Genomic DNA, 16,923 nt, shown 5'->3' with positions numbered 1-16,923 from the left:
AGGTCTGTCAAAACACTGAAGTGTTCCCATTGCCATGCAGCAGTAGTTAACTGCTTGTTAGTTTAAAATTTTGAGCTCAACAGATCCAAAAAAACTAACACGGAAAACAGGAGTTGTCATCTTATTTTATAATACAGGATAGAATTAATTTGTGAAACTGTGTTGTCCATTTAAAGGATTTATAATTTATAAAGGAAAGATGTTTCCCTTACGTAGTTGGGACTTTTCTTTTTTGACCTTCATCCCCATAGTGTAGTGAGCTCTGTAATGCTGGCTATGCTTACGGCTGGCTGGAGACAACCTCCTAGAAGCTGTACAGTTTGGTTTGCATTTTCTAATTTTGAAAACATTCATAATTGTCTGTCCGAAAACTAACAAAAACTTACCAAGGTGGTTGAACAGACTTCTTGCACATAAAATTGTGGTTTGCAATGCTTGCAGCTTATCACCACCCTGAAATTAGTTACATCAATTATTTGAAGATGGAATCAGTTGCAGGGATAAGAAATTAATTTCTTCCTTTTTGGAAGGGTTGCATCAATGAGTGTTTATATTTGCTTGGTATGAAAGAAACTCCTTTGCTTGGCATGCCTAGAGACTCCTGTAGGTCTTTCAGCTTCTAACTACTATTCCCTCAGCTTCTGCATCAGCTGTTAGTTGTTGTGTTGCCTCTGGCAGATTTGTCTAAACTCTGATGCACAGTAGCTTCAGGCTTGACCGTGTGGTTCCCAGTTATCCCCCTCCTGCTGCTGGGTCCTGCAGTGGTTGGCAGCTGATTGCCGAGGGTCTGTGCCTTCAGTGTCATTCGTACTGGCTGATGCTTGTAGTACCTGAGCTATCATAGAAGAGCCCAGCAGTTACTCACTTGTGCTTCACTTAACATTCATCTGATGAATCTTGGCTGACAAATCTAAGAGATTTGGGGTTATAACATGTGTTTGTGTCTAAACTAGAGCATAAATGCCTTGGATTACAGACTTGAACTGTGTTTTGTTAAGGTACCAATGCAAATCGATTTGTTGCATGAAGAATAAGTTGAATACTCTTGAGGGGAGTATTTGGTAAATGAAATGTTCCATAGATTTCAAGGCTACTTCTCTTTGCATTCCTTATGCTAACATGATTTCATTTCTTACAGTGGTCTCATTGTCATAATGCTGAATAAATTTTTTTATACCCATCCACAAAGGGAAACCTAAACCAACAACCAACTGACCAAAGCACCCCAAACCAGCAAAAAAACCCTCTCTGAATGTAACTGTAGAGTTTAAAAGTTTGACAGCTGTGTGGACATGAGGGAGCTGCAGTTGTCTCTTGTGTTGAGTGAAGTACCATATGTTCCTTACCCTTCAGTTCTTGCTGTCCTTTAGGCCTTGTGCTCGTTGGATGTAACAATCTGTTATTAGTGATCCAGTCTGGGCATCACTACAAAATCAGATACTTTATCATTGTCTTCATTAGAGGAGAGCTCTGAGCATTTTTTGAACCAAGGTCAATGAATCCAGTGCTCTTTCACAAATTTTGTGTTTAATTCTGCTTGATGCCAGGCTGAAACTGCAGTGGTGGTTAGTGCAACTGATGCAGTTCAGTGCATCGGTCTCTTGGTCCAGTCTTCAGCTAAATTTCCAGATGAGCAAGATTGTCATGTGGCTAGTACTAGTAAGGACAGTTGTTGTCACTGTGTTTTTGTGTTTGAACTGGAAGGTTATCTTCAGTTGTAGCATTTGTATTTTATGTAGTTAGAGATAATTGAAATTTATTGAGAAATCTCAAAATAAGTCTTATTTCTTTTCTGATAAGAAGAAAATGAAAACAATTCCCTAGCAATTCCTGCCTGGAAGGCCAGACCTGAGAGTGTATGTTGAATTAGTATGCCGAAAACTCAGATAATTTCCTATCATTTGTGCTATTCTTAGTGCTGTTCATTTGACTGTTCAGTTGTATGGGTGGCATTGTTTTCCTGATGTGCCCCAGGTTTATTTCTTTCTGTTCTAGTTTACATCCCAAGTACAAACTGTTAAGACATAATGGCTTGAAAGCTGGTGAGTTTTCTCTGTGCTTTGAGTTCCAGCAGTAACATTTCAGCTATTGGCTGAGAGTGTGAGAACTTGCACCCCTCTTTGCAAGGGTAGGACACACAGGGAAGTACAGTATAGAGGCTGGAGCCAATCAGTGATTTTCAGAGTAGTGGCACTCAAGATAAAAGTAACTTCCTATGGTAAAAGCAGTTTTAGGAACTGAGAAGTTGTTTGCTTCCCATGGAGACCTACTGTGGCCTTAAAAACCTGACCACAGTACTGAAAATATGAAAGATTTTGAAGTGTGTGAGGTATATTTAAAGTAAATCCTGTAACTTGAAGGGGTTAGTTCTTGTCCCAAACATGCAGGATCTTACTCTTACAAACTTGTATTAGAGAATCTACCAGGTCAAAAAAACATTGCTTACTGCATTGATATGCAAAGTTGAGAGTCTGTTTAATAGGTGTTTATGTATGAGGTTGGTGACTGCAGTCCAAGCTTTTACTGCATATAATAAATTGTACTGTTGCTTCAAGTAAATGATGTTACTGTGTGGTCTTTACTCAGACGAGATTCATTTTCTCATGCAAAAGAATATTTAGGGCACAGTAAAATATCTTCTAATTATGAACTGAAATTAAGTATTTAATCTTTAAACAGTACATAGCAGCTTTTGCTTGTATTGCATTAGAGAGGGAGAAAGCATTCCTGTTTCCCTGCTCTGAAGGTACTTAGATACTAGTTTTGTGACATCTGCTACTTTTTTTTTAGGAATGTAGTATATACCATAAGGTCTGCCCTTGAGACTGTGGGAAATACTGTGTTTCATTATGAATAGCTCTAAGGGTAGAATTTGCATGGGGTTTAAAAGTGCAGGAATAATTACGTTTTAATATTAATATACGTCTTAATTGTACTTTAGAATATACTTTGGAATTTTTGCTTACTTTATCACCAACTTTGAAGTAATCATCAAAGTGTGATATTGTGTCCTTCATGTGGGTAATTCTGCATCCTTTTAATGAGCAAAAACTTCTGCTTCAATTTCATCCTATCTTCAACAAATGTAAATTGTAGTTAATTCTATAATATTAATATACTCTTTTTTCCCAGGTGTCTTAGAACCAGAGTAGCAAGAGAAAGCTATTATCTTTCATTACAAGTTTCTCTGAGGATCAGAATGTGTCTAAATTTTTTAGAGTTTGATAGATTTTTTTGTTTGGGGTTTGGTTTTTGTTTGTTTTTGTTGGGGTTTGGGTTTTCTTTTTTTGGCTTTGGTTTCTGTTTGGTGGTTTTGTTTTGTTGGTTTTTTTTTAAACTGAAGCAGAGGTGAAAGTACTGCTGAAGCTGGATGGCCTGGTCAGGAATGTTTGCATTCTCTTTGCAGTAGCCAGTACTTTCAAACCCATCAGGAATGCTGCCTAACTTGAAACCTATCAGCTTGTTATTTTTGCAGGATAAGATATTCACCCCAATGGGACAATTCTAAAGGTGTCTCAAGGTAAACAGTTTCCTCAAAACGAGGAACTTGTAATCTTTAGTGACTTCAAAACCTTCTTTTAGCACCACAGAAATTGGTGTTAATCACGTACTACACTAAAAGCCAGAAGCCATTTACTGAATATAGTGCCTGAGGCTCAAAGGTGAATGATTTCTCTTCAGCCCTTCCTGGCTTGATAATGTGTATTGTCCCTACAATTGTCCCTATTTTTAGTATGATTAAGGCACTGCAGTATTTTTGGCATTTCATTTTTTATTTTCTTATTTTCTTATAGTCTAAAATACTACTGTCCTTTTTTCCAAGGCAGTGTTCTTGAAAGTCAGTTTGTCCTGTTTTGTTAGGGAAATCTGAAGCTCATTAGTTAGTGCAGTGAAGATTACAGATTGAATTTATGATAATTTTTAATACTAGGTGTAATTTTGCTGCTTGTTCTTTATTCCAATTTTGATGTTTCTCAGTGAAAGGTGCTGTCTTTGATACACCTTAAACTATATGTATTTACCTGTCTAATGACACCTTATACTATTAATGCTTGGTAGGTGGGCAAACTGCTCTAAACAAGGATCTGATAAAGTATTTACTTTTCTTTGCAGCAGTTTCTGGAAGCAACATTTGGGAGAGTTTTTAATATTTGTTTTGATTTGAGGGCAGTTTGACTGATCTCTCCGGCCTTTTTGTGGAAGATGGTGCTGGTTTTCTACTGGGTAGTATTTTGTTTGATAGATAAAAAAAAAAACTTTTATGAGAGAAGGGAAAAGAAAATGCTGTCAGGGCAGCTAACTTTTGGGAACTGTGAAAACGTAGTGATTATCAAATGTGTAAACAACCTGTGTGAATTATTAAATTACCTTTGAGAACTGGTAGAAAAAAGCGGAGGAATCCATGTAATTGTTTCTCTTATTCCATGTAGCTCGAAAAAGAAGGAAAACAAACTGTCTAGTAACTAATAAATAATACTAGAGAATTAAAAATAGTTGAGAAAGTTGAGAAATAGTCTAAAGTGGAATTTTAAGTTTTATCACTTCCAGAATCTGCCAAAATGTGATAATGCTTGCAGTATCTGAAAGAATAATTTTGTGATTTATTATTAAAATAAAATGTTTTTGTACTTTGTAGCTCTATTCAGACTTGATCTACAAGGAACTTACTGCATGTTTAGAATGCATTTGCCTGTAATAAGACTGTTCATCCTCTTGCTGAACCAAATTAGATGTTAAAAGGTGAATTCTGACAACTTGTGTTTGCTGCTTTGGATGTTATGGTTCCCATGGCGGAGTTAGCAGCAGTGCCTGTTTGAGCCTCAGTAGCGGGAGGGCAGGATTAAGCCAGGCTGGGGCAGCTGCAGGGAATAACCTCTGATGTGCTTGTGCAGATATTGCCTGTGTTTTCCTCTCTCCATCAGCAGCGTAATTGTTGATACAGTTCTGTAACTGTTTAAAATCCTCCAGATGCATCTAAACCTGCTGTTTTCTTATTATAAAGCTTGTTATGTTCAGGGTTTTGTTTTAAACATGCTGATAGTCAATTTCCACAGCCGTTTACAAAGAAACTTCTACGTGAGCTGCTGTGATCTCGCTGTTTTCCTTGACACTGGTGGTGGTTCTCTGGTGACTGCATAGCAAGCTGAGTTTTGGGGCAGATCTGCCTGAAAACTAGTCCTAGGAAGAAAGGAACTAGTTTTTAGCTGGATCAGTTCCATGAGCTGGGTGTAAGGTTGTACTGGGTGCCAGCAAAAAGGGAGAAGGTGGCTGGCAAACGAACAAGGGGCCAGAGGTTAAAGTGGAACAAGACGGTGAGGGTCTAGGCAGAGTTGGTGTGGCCCTCCATTCTGGCATCACAGCATGCACTGCTAAAACCTGTATCAATTCTTTTGTCTCCTTTATTGAATGCTAAGTTTGACAGGGGTTATTAAAGGTGGGATGGTGGTGGGGAGAACAGCAAGCAGAGGATGCCCTTTGTAGATGACAAATTAACCAGTCCCCTTAGCACTGAGCTTTTGGCACACTTGAATTTGACAGTCATCTTCTAAACTTGCCTTTCTGAAACCTGCTTCTTACATGCACAGTCATATCTGCTTCCAGTCTTTCTGACCTGGAAATTCCTTAGTACACCCTTTCACTTACCTCCAGGTAGTAGTCACTACTAAGTAGAAGTTCTATCAATCTGAAACTGAAATTGTCCTTTCACAAATCTGAAATAGTCTTTCACGCTAAAAGCGTGAAAGATATAAACAAGGATAAGAACAAAGTAAATAGTTCCTTAAATTTTCTTTAACAAGTAAAACTATTGCTAAGAACTGAAAGGTAATAGTAGTGACTTCTTTTAAAAGTGGTTTTCTTGGGTTTTTAATGGCAAAACTCAGAGGAAAAAAAAATTAGACAGGTTGCTTCTTTTAGTGTAGCTGTAGGACCACAGCAAGCCAGAGACCTCCTGGTCATTTTCCCATGCTTTCTTCACTTCCACATTGTCGTTTTCTGGTCCCTCTCTTCGACACAAAACACTGAGATCCCTGGCCCTGAGTCATGTTCCTGTCCAGTTTCCTCAGAGTTGAGAAGCTAGGCAGAGAAAGTGTGATGTAGAGCCTGGATGAAGGCAAACCCTCAGCAGTGCAAAAGAAGATATTTTACGGTCAGTTTATGGGAGGCAGGCATAGTTATGAACCATAGGTTTTCCCCAGGAACATTGCACTTAATCTGGGAGAGCAAACTTCCCACCTTCCTTTTCATTTCACTCCAGATCATCCCGCAGTCTGTTTTGCCCAAGCCTCCTGTGTTCTGAGTCTGTTGGCTGCAGGCTTTAGTCAGGGAGTCTTGGACTTTCAGACTCTGTGAGCAGAGCCAGAGGAGCTGGGTATTTTGTTTGGTTTTGCACATTTGCAATGGTAGCGCACTGCTTAATTCATCTGCAGTCCTCTGTTTCCACTATTCTGAGCAAGAGGAAAAAACCAGCCTCCTCTTGAAGTTGAGTTCAAGCAAATCTGTGTTCTTCTTAGTCAAAGTGTAAGCTGCCTGTTAAATGCTGGTTGCTAATGTTGGATAGTAAATGCTGTTTCTTCAGGTCAGAGAAGATTGAAGTTAAATAATAACTTAGTGGACCGGGAGATAAGTTTGTGGCTGATAGTACTACCCCTCCCCCAGTTGCATACTCCACATTCCTTCAGAACAAATGTTCACTTGTTGCTATAGTGTCTAAGATCAGCAGTCAGGAGGGGGGGGTGTCTTGAAGGCTCGTGAGTGTTTAAAATGTAAAATCAACCCTTATGTGCAGTCAGATATTTTGGTTGACTTGAATAATTAGCACATCTTTCTTTAGGAAAACTCTGAGCTGTTTATAAGAGAGCACAGGCATTTTTCATTCTTATGTTGCTTTTGAAGTGCAAAAAAACATAACACAAGGAAAAACTTCATTCTTACTCCTTTTTACATTTCTGATGTATGAAAGGAGCTCAAAACACTTAGAGCCTTAGCTGGAGTGTTAATTAGAATTAGCTTCCCTTTCCATCACAGCAACTAGACTAATGGAACTGAAATGACAAGAACAGAAAGATGAAAGGTCGCTAGTGAGGAAGAGGATGAATAGTAGAATTTTAATTTTTGAAAGTAAAGCTAGGCCTTTCAACAACAAAAATCCTTCTAATATAGTTTACAGCTTAAGGAGCAGGAGCACTTGAACCAAAAAACAACTTTGAGAGATACAAAGAGCTCTGCCATAACATCTGAAAGATAAGAATTGACCCATATTCAGTCATTAACACATATAAGTCTTGTGTTCTAAACAGCAATTCCCATGAACATGTAGGAGCTCTCTTGTGTTTCAAAACAATACAAAAACCGCTTGCCATAAATGAGTTTCCCATTCTTGGCAAAATGTATTATAGCAGATCCACAGAAATATTCAGTTTTCTCATTTTGCTCATGTATCAATTTATCAAAGTTGCAACATGAAAGAACATCATCAATACAAATAATTTTTGTATGCCTGACAGCATAGAGTTAACAGTTGTAATTGTCATCTTAATGATCTTGACTTCATGAAGGTTTCATGGACAAAACCATTCCTTTTCCACCAGTTTTGTTGGAAGTGTTTGTTCTTCCTATTTATGTGGCTAGGTCGCAGAACTGAAGCTGACTTGTTGCTTAATTCTGAGCAAATGTTCATCCAACCTGACAGTTTTAGTGATTTGATTGTTAGAGCTAATGTCTTGCTAATGGATTAGAGTTACAACAGCATGGCAGGGTAGGAGATTTGATACAGAGCTTGGACCTTGATTTTTGTATGTTGCTGTTTCCCTTTCCTCAGGAAAATAGGGATTTTATGGGGGCTTATTCCTTTGTCTGCCTAAAATGCCCCTTTTAATGGAAGACGGACATGGCTCATGTAAGGCTGTAGAAAATACTTATGTGTGAGTTAAACTTTTATCTTAATGGCATTTGTTACAGAACAGTGTAAATGCAAAACCTGGGACTTGAGGAATTTTCTTTTGTTGAGACTGAGATTTAGCTGAACAGAGGATTTTTTCCTTTTCCCCATTTTTCCTCCTTTATTGCTTGAATAATTTCTTTGACTAATTTTTAAAAGTATGTAGGAATTCTTACTTGCCAATTACAGTTATTTTTAGTTGATAAACCAGTTTTAATCTTTAAGTTAACAAAGCTTACCTCTTCAGTCTTGTTTTCTTTGTCATTACTGAACTACTTCAGATAGTTAAGCTATTTTAGTAATATAACATGTCCCCTTTTTCAAATATGTTTATTCTCTCTGCTGTGTATAACTTTGGTTCAGGGCCTGCAGGGGGGTGTTGCAGCAGTTCATGATGCTGGCACAAGTTCTGTTAGTGCTACTTATCTGTGACACACAGAATGACCCTGGGATTGTGGAGCTTGCTGCGCGTACCTGCTGAAGGGAAGGGGAGGTTCTTATTTGGGAAGGAATCAGGTGTTCTTCTAAATCTTGTAATGTCTCAGTCTTTCCCTGGTTTTAGAAGTCTGCAAGATGGGAAAGACCTAGTGAGGAAGTTTCAGCAAAGATGCATTAAAAAAATGAAAATTAAAAAATTAATGGAAAATGTCAGTTGCAGGGTTGTAGATCAGTAAGTTGCAGGAAGTATTTTTATATGGTGGAATTAAATGCCTTTTCAGAAAGAGGCTTTGATATCTTTAGGACTTGACATTGTACTTAGCAATTCCAAGTTCTTCTTAATTATTATATTTAAATTTTCCCAGTTTATCCAGGTGTGATTGTTCTAGGGCTCTGTGTTGTGAGGGAATGTAACATCTCAGTTAATGTTCTACTTTTGGACTGCAGTTATATTCTTAGCTCTACTTTTAAGCTCAGATGTAACTGAAATAGTTATGGACATGGTATTCCTGAAGCATTAGCTTAAAGACTGCTCAGTGTTCACAGATTTATCTTGCTGTTTTAGTGTTTCTAGTGGTATTAATGGATTCTTTAGTAGAATGCATTCTGTGGGGTTTTTGTTTGTTTCTCCTGTGGACTTTTTATTTCATTCATTTATTGCGTACAGGGTATGTAAGTTATTTTGTTCTGCCACAACTATGGAACTAAAACGTCTGTCCAGAAGTTGTCCAGTGCTGACAAGTGGGGAAAAAAAGTGTTTACTGGAATCCCAGAAGTGGTGGAGGTGCAGAGCAGTGAAGATTGGCAGTCAGTATGGTCTCAGCTCACAAGTAGGTTGTCCACTCCCAACAGAAGAGCAGTTGAGGAGGCAGCTTTTTTGAGGGGTAGTTCTATATGTTTTGTTCTGTGTTGAGTAAGCTGCAAATTGTTTATCTGAAAGCTTAGCAGCACACATGAATTGTGATAGTTGAGTGAAGACAGTTTGTGAAGGGCTTTGAGAAAGTGACTGTGATAAATAGCTGATGCCGTGCTGAAGGGAAAGCTGACAGGGTTCAGACTGCAGACTGGTCAAATTAAATGTTTTCTGCTGTTCATGTTTAAACCCTTGTGTTAAGGACAAGCAAACAAATTCAGCGAGCAATGGAGAACTCCTTCTAGCTGTAGTTGGCTTCAGAGGATGGCTAGACATGAGATTTTAGAGAAGGTGGCTGAGAACTTGGAAAGAAAGCAGTAGGTCTGAAGCATATAAATTTTTGATCTAGCATTGACTGCCTGGAATGACAACTTCAGTGGTACTAGGGAGAAACAGATGGGTAAATCCAGAACCACAAAGCAAATTCATTGTGCTGTGTTTCTCACCCTTCTGTTGCAAGGTATTTATGAAGAAATACTACTCTGTTAAAAATTAACGGTGAGATGTACAGTGAGTTACTGTTGCCATTTGGGAAGTGCAAGTGCCTGTGTGACATCAGTTACTGCCTCAATGTTACTGTGTTTTCTCTTTATACAAAAATCTTCAAAAATGTTTTGGTGTGAATTAACTGATATCAAAACATTATATTGCAGTGGAGATTGACTGCTCCTGAGTTTAGTAAATGGGAAGATTTTAAAAGTATTTCCTTTGGACCATTCAGTTGGCTCTGCCACCTGTGTGAGCTATGCAGTCAGGTTTTGCTCTCTTGGATGGTTGTTTCAGCAGGACACAGTGAAGGAACTTCAAATAGCCCTTAATCCTTTATGTTCACCAGTTTTCTATACAACTAATGTTATCAGCTGCTGCTGTAGGGATTTGAATACCACTTTAAATCTAAGTTGATTTTAAAGTGTAACTTTTTTCTTTTAATCAACAAGCCAGAAATGGACTACTGTCACATCCTATAGCTGTCCATAGTTGAGTTAAAAAAAATCCTTTAAAATAAATGCACAAAATAGCACACCCCTTGTTTAACACCATATGATCTTGTAATCCTGGCTTTGTGTGGTCTTTTGAAAACTAGGTGGGCAGGCAGCAGTAACATAGCTTCTTCACTCAGTGGCTTAGGCTGAAAGTGGAAGGAGCAGGCAGGTAAAACAAACAGCATTTTAGATTGAAATTAACATGAGTTAAAGGTTAAGTATTGTTTGATCATCTCTCGATGTTGATTACCAAAGGTTAAATTAATTTTATTTAGAATTAATAAACTGTAACTTTCATACTACTCTTTGTTTGCCAGTTTGATATGCTATGATCAACTTGCTGGAGATTCTTTCGTTTTGTGATTTGTTCTTTTTTTAAATAAAATTTGTGCTGTAAATATTGAGCAAATATTACTTCATATACTCTCAGAACTTGAACCAGTATGCAAGGAACATGGTTGCTTAGAGCATAAGAGTTCTCATTTTATTTTAACAGTGTCTTCCATTGGCAGCTGTTCAGTGTAGTGACTGTTTGACTAAGTTTTAGTGAAATATGCTTGAATAAGAAATAAGTAACTAGCCACTATTAGATGTATGGTTGCCTGTCCCAATGGATATGATTTTTTATGAACTGTGACTGATCAGATTTATTGCTAATGTATTCATACTAAAGAATATAGCCGTTTGTCCACTTGACAATTTACAATTTTAACTTAAAATGTGTCTTGAAACTTCTGAAGCATTATCCTCACCTAGATTTATTCTTAATCTCTGGGAAGATTCAGGGAAATGAACAGTGATTAAAATGACCATGTAGTGTTTTCACTCTCATTTGTCAGAAATGGGTAAGGAAGGAAACACTAGCAATTTTCATTCATTACCGGTTTCTGGTGTCTAAATTTTGGTTTAATAAAAGATTAGAGTATTCTAAAGATTAAACTGCATGGCTGAACACACTTGGGTTAGTTGACTGGAATCTCAAGGCTAGTAGAATAAAAAAGTTAAAGGTGTGTAGTGTACATCATATTGAAATAGAATAAAAACTGCATTGTGGTTGTTTTTTTCTGAAAGGCTTCCCTACTTTGACAAATGGGGAATTCATCTATTAATCTAACTGTGAGACAAATGTGAAGTAACAGCTTTTCTGCTGATGTCAGTTGGCAAACCAACAAAAAGATAATATGTAACTGCTTTCAGTGTAAACAGAATTATAAGATTTTGATTATTCTGATCTATTTTGCATATACACCTATTTTATTAATATTTGAAAAGATTGTTTTAAGACATCTTTATTTTTGTTACTTTAATTTTTGAAAATTAATTTAGTTTGGATTTGCTCTAAATATGTAGTCAAGAGGGACTTCTTACAAAAGTTTTGAATTCACAAGCACAGAATTGGCTCATAACTAAAATGGGGTAGGAATGTTAGCCCAGTTTAATGAAAAACAAAAACCAGCACGGCTCAAGGTCACATCAGAGGCTGATCAGCGTGGTTAGTGGTTAAATCTAAATGGATAAATTGTTGTGTTTTGGCCAGTCCCTAACAGCAAATGACAAATTTGAAAGGGTTATTTGTGATATATAACCAAAAGTTATCATGCTAGAAAACTTAGCCTGGAAGCATTAACTAATGTGGGATGGTTTTCTGTTCTGTTTAGGGATATTTTTTCTGCAAAAATTGCAAGCTTGCATATACAGGGGGCTTATTTCAAAAAGTAAAGACAAAACTGTTACTATTAAAATTAAAGAAGAGGTAAGTACCAGGTGCTTTTTTATTTTACCCTAACTTTGTGCAACCTGACTTTAAGAATAAATTTAGTAGTTTAACAGTAAAGAGACAATTAACTTTCCAAATGTTAAACGCTTTCTTGTATTACAAAAGCACTATTTGTATGGAATAACTGGAATCAAACAGTGCTACTTTCAGTACTGTATTCAGTGAGCTGTTTGCAGGAAGTCTCAATGCATTCTCACTGAACTGGGTCAATATTGCTCTTCTCAAAAAAAACCCTTACAAAAGTCCAATGCTTTTATTTCAAATACAGGCATTTGGGTTACTATTTTTATTACTTTTTCCTCATTCCTAATCAAACTTCATGTGTCCCTAGATTTTCCTCATTGAAATAATTTTTTAACTGATTATTTTCCATAAATTGTAATTTTTTGCTGCAGTATGATGTAGTTAGAACATTGGTTGGAGCACATGCTGCTACAGACTATGAATTTAGTGTGGTGTGTTTTAATGATGCCATGACAACAGGGGTTGCCATGATACTGATGAACAAAAAGGCTGGGACTGGCTGTCTTGCTAATTTGGAAGCTTCAAGCACTATGTTTCTTGACAGAGGGATGGGTAGGTGGCTTCTTGTTCTGCATTGTGCACAGGGTAGAAAGGTGATGACTCTCCCAGACCCTTCTGCAACTTCCAGGCTTGCTAGAGATTTTGCAGGAATAAATTCTTCCAGGAATTCTCTGAGTGAGTTTTTCAGTGCATTAAAATGTTTCCTTCCTTACATCTTCAGCATGTAGCCAAATAATGATGAAATATGATAGCTAAGACTGTTGCTTTCTCATCGCTTCTGAACTATGACCACCAACAAATATCTCTACCACCACTAGACGAAGAAGTTTTGTTCATTTTATATCCATACAATCAATGAAAATCATGTCTAACTCATATGTTTACTGCCTAAAAAAAGCTGCTTTGATGGTAGACCAGAGTGCAGGGACATAGGTAACTTTGCTATGGTCAAACCACAATCAATGTAAAACTTGCTTTCACTGTGTGTTTGATTAATTCTTGTGGTCTTTTGAATGTAGTAGTGAACTCTGTTAAATCGAATAAATATGCCAGGCTGTTAATTGTGTTAGCATGGGGCTGACAGAGATAACAGGCAAAAAGAAAATGATGGTTTAATCTGGGACTGTTTGCCAAACTGCAGATGTAGGAATTAGGTGATTTCCACACAGTTTATTATTGTGTGATTGTTTTGCCTATCTGTGATGTTCACTGGGAAGTCTCATAGTCTGGATCAGGTTCAGACCTGAGTGCTGACAGTGTCCTAGTATGCAGTATGGACATAGATGAAGATAATAATGAGATTTTTAGATAAAATCTCTTTTACTTTGGATCAGCTTCATTCCAATACTGTTTTTTTCCTTGCCCTAGGTGGCATAGGAAGTGCCTCCATGTAATCCTTCTCTAGAGTGTAACAGAAACAGGATATCATTTACTTAAAGGTCAAAATGAGTTTTTTTTAATAAATAGAGTGAATGGTCTCTTAGCTAAGATATTGGTCTTGAATACTGAAATGTTGGTTACTCAAGATCTTTCTTCTGAGTCCTTCAAAGACTGAAAGGGATGAGAAGCTGACTGTTTGCATCCTATAAGGTGAAACTTTTTGTTAAAGTTCTGGATCCAGATATTGGGGAAATTGTTTCCAAGTTTGTGTGCTTGTTCTTACCACCATCCTGCAAGATTATTTGGCTGGACTGTTTGTCCTGAAAGAGGTTAGAATTCATGGAGAAGATATGAAATGGTGCCTAAAATTGGAATTCAGATTATTATATTTCATTTGAAGGGGAGGTGAAGTACACACACTTCAGCTGATGCCAGGAGAACAGATTTACAAAGGGAGTTCCCAAAATGAGGACTAGACCTAGTGAGGGTGATGGCTACCATGGGCATTTAGGGGTTCTCATCAACTGCATTTATTCTACTGGAAATGTCCAGAGTGCGTTCTCTGTAGATTCTGATCATAGTGAAGGCACAGTGTGTTTATGAAGGTAGATGCAGAAGATACTGTGCAAAACTCCAAGTTACCTTGTTTATAGTAAGATTTTGACCAGTGAGGTGAGTTTCTGTAGACTTCCCCCCCCCGTCTGAAGAGCCTGCTCTGTGTATATAAACTTGTGGCTGTCGAGGGTATGCACAGAATGTTGTTCACATCGTGTAATGTTCTTGAAAATATTGGAATGCATGGCATAACTAACCACATCTTCCTAATTGTAAAAAACTCCTAATGGAAAGCTGGACTTTTACTTGTTGTGAACTAGAATATCTGCTTTGACAGTCTCACATGCATTCTGACTCAAAGAATCTTGCAGGGATGTGTTACTTTTCAGTTGTTTTATCTAGACTGCTACCCTGTCTTTCTTTAGTGAGACCAACTTCTGTTCTAAACAAACTTTTAGCCACAGCAAAACAATAGTTGTATTAGTGGTTTCCCTTCTTTGGGGACTGGTGGAAATTGAGTAGTAGAGAGAAAGTCTGCTGCTATTAAAAGGCCTTAATATTCTCTGTGGAGAAGCAGAAAGTAGAATTGCATGTACATCTCCTGTATGGGTCTGAAGAGCAGTGTAGTGGGGGAAAGACTGTTGCTCTGTATTTAAAGTTATCCTGGCAAACATTTGTTGACATAAACAACTTCAGAAATGTTTGGGCCAATAATAAATCAGGTCAGACAAAAGAATGCCAGCCAACTGACACAGCAGTGCCTTTCCCGACTGTGTGTATTGTGACCAGCCCTGACTTGGCAGGGAGGGTGACTGGTGCTGACAAGCTTGATGAGCAAATTTGATTTTGTTTTGCATGAATAGAATCCATAGCTGTAAGGACATTATTGCTTAGTAACTTACTAAACAAAGGCTTCCCTTTGAGAAATATGTAAAATTAGAAAATAGGTAGATTATACTTCTACATTAAAGATGTGTGAGCGGTTAGAAAATGTGGTGACCAAAACCATTGAGGACTGGGATGCCAGTGACAGTAGTGTGCTACTGTGATGGCTTGGCAGAGAGACTTTCCAGCTGCTTTGTACTGTCATTCTTGTGTATTAGACTTGTCAGCTTTGAATACATGCTTTTTCACCCTGTTCTTCTCTCTCCACTTCTCCTACAGAGTATGCTTTCATTTGGGTGTAAATGACAGTTCAACCCCTAGTGAAAGAAGATTTTCAGTTGGGCTACTAAACTCTATGCATGCCTTTTTTTTTCCTCCTTTTCAGTTTTAAGGGCTGGTTTTCTCCTTTTGAGAGGTGGAGGGCTGACTCATTCCTGCAGGAGACTGCTGGAAACCAGTCACCTGAGTGAACAGCTGAGCTCAAGTGCCCAGAGAGGGCCTCCAAGTGTTGCAGGATCACTGACATGATCCTGCTTTAGACTTCTGTGGATTTTGCATTTCATGCTCTTAAGCTTTTAAAACAGTATGGCATCATTTGTAGAGAATTTCCTGCTGACTTCATGTGCATCAATGAATGTGTACAGCCATAAAAGGGACAGAAGAAAAACTGAAAGTAAATACTTTTTTGTGAGTACTTCAGTTAGATTGAATTGCTGCAGAAACTCATTGGAGACACATTTCCTTGTGCAATCCTTTCACTGTATTTGTTCTACTGTTGTTTTGATCTCAGCCATTTTCAGACTTCTTACCATTCAAACTCCATTTCTGTTCATCTGGCATATTTAGGCTGTTTTGCTACCTGAGGTTTCTAAATCTGTCCTGAACAGGAAATCTCTGGTTTAGTGTCTCTTTGGTCTCAGTTATTGTGAATGCAGTGTAGTTGTGGCTCCTGATGCCTTCTGCCCCCGCCTCTCCCCAAGCACCACTTGTCACAGACCTTTTGTCTTCTGGAGGCACAGAAACAATGTTTCAGATATTTTGTAAACAAATGATACCGTGATGGAATACAAAGAAATCTCAGTTGGGTGTAGCCTTTGCTTTTGAGAGTACAAATAAGTAATCTCCTCCTTGAGTGCATTATTTTAGTGATAGTGTTCTTCTGGATGGTATGATAAACATTTAATTCAACTCAGTGGTTGTTTTCCGTTAGCATTTGAAGCTTATTACTTCTGTTCCACACTTGAAGGGGCTTGTGTCCACTTCAAGATTTTTCTTTCATTTTTCCCCTTCTCACTTATTTTGCCTTTCCCGCTATTGTTCTGGCAAGATATATTATCAAATTTTAATAGTATTGAGTCAGTTCAAAATCATTACATGTAGGTGTAAATGAAGATGAAGCCACAACTGGGTGGTCATTTTTTTAACAAGTTACTTAGAACTTTCCTAATTTACTACTGTGTAAGATGGATTTTCCTAGACTTTCGTGTGTCCTGTTGCAGCTGGAGCTTTCTTGACCCTTCCAGCAGGAAAAGTGCCTGTGAATGGTAGATAGTGTTTACCTTTGTGTACTTCCTGAGTCAAGGTTTATTCCTTTGACAATGTATAAGCCAATCTGAATTGGAAAAAAAATCTGGTATGTGGCATGTAGGGGAATAAAGCCTGAAGCATGGTGGTCCTTGGGAGACTTGCTATTGTACCTGATACAAATGTATAAAATTTGTGTGTAGCCTCCCCACCTGCACACCTGACAGCAGTGATCCGCTATACTCATGTGTCATGTTGTGTACTATGTGGATTCCTCAGAAAAATTTTGGTGCCCCTAGCCTGAATATAATGTCTTGTCACCAGAAAAAAATGGCTCTGAGTTGAAACTGTTCTCTGAGCAACACTGGATCAATTTGCACTGTACTGTGATTGTCTGTATTGACCTGTTTGCCTTCATGGCCACAGACAACACAGAATTGCCCTGCTCGGTGGGGAAGTGAGTCAGCTTCTATTAGATCCTCTTTTTCTTTTTCATAAGCTAGAC

At 37.9% G+C, this 16,923-nt stretch overlaps 1 protein-coding gene across 6 annotated transcripts in view; it reads left to right on the top strand.

Annotated features, from left to right (window-relative positions):
- ARHGAP29 (Rho GTPase activating protein 29) overlaps nucleotides 1–16,923 on the top strand; it is a 48,086-nt gene that overhangs the window by 4,011 nt on the left and 27,152 nt on the right. The window lies entirely within an intron of this gene.

The sequence above is a fragment of the Camarhynchus parvulus genome, chromosome 8, assembly GCF_901933205.1.
Source record: "Camarhynchus parvulus chromosome 8, STF_HiC, whole genome shotgun sequence".
Classification (NCBI taxonomy): Eukaryota; Metazoa; Chordata; class Aves; order Passeriformes; family Thraupidae; genus Camarhynchus; species Camarhynchus parvulus.
This window is presented reverse-complemented; position numbering and strand designations above follow the sequence as displayed.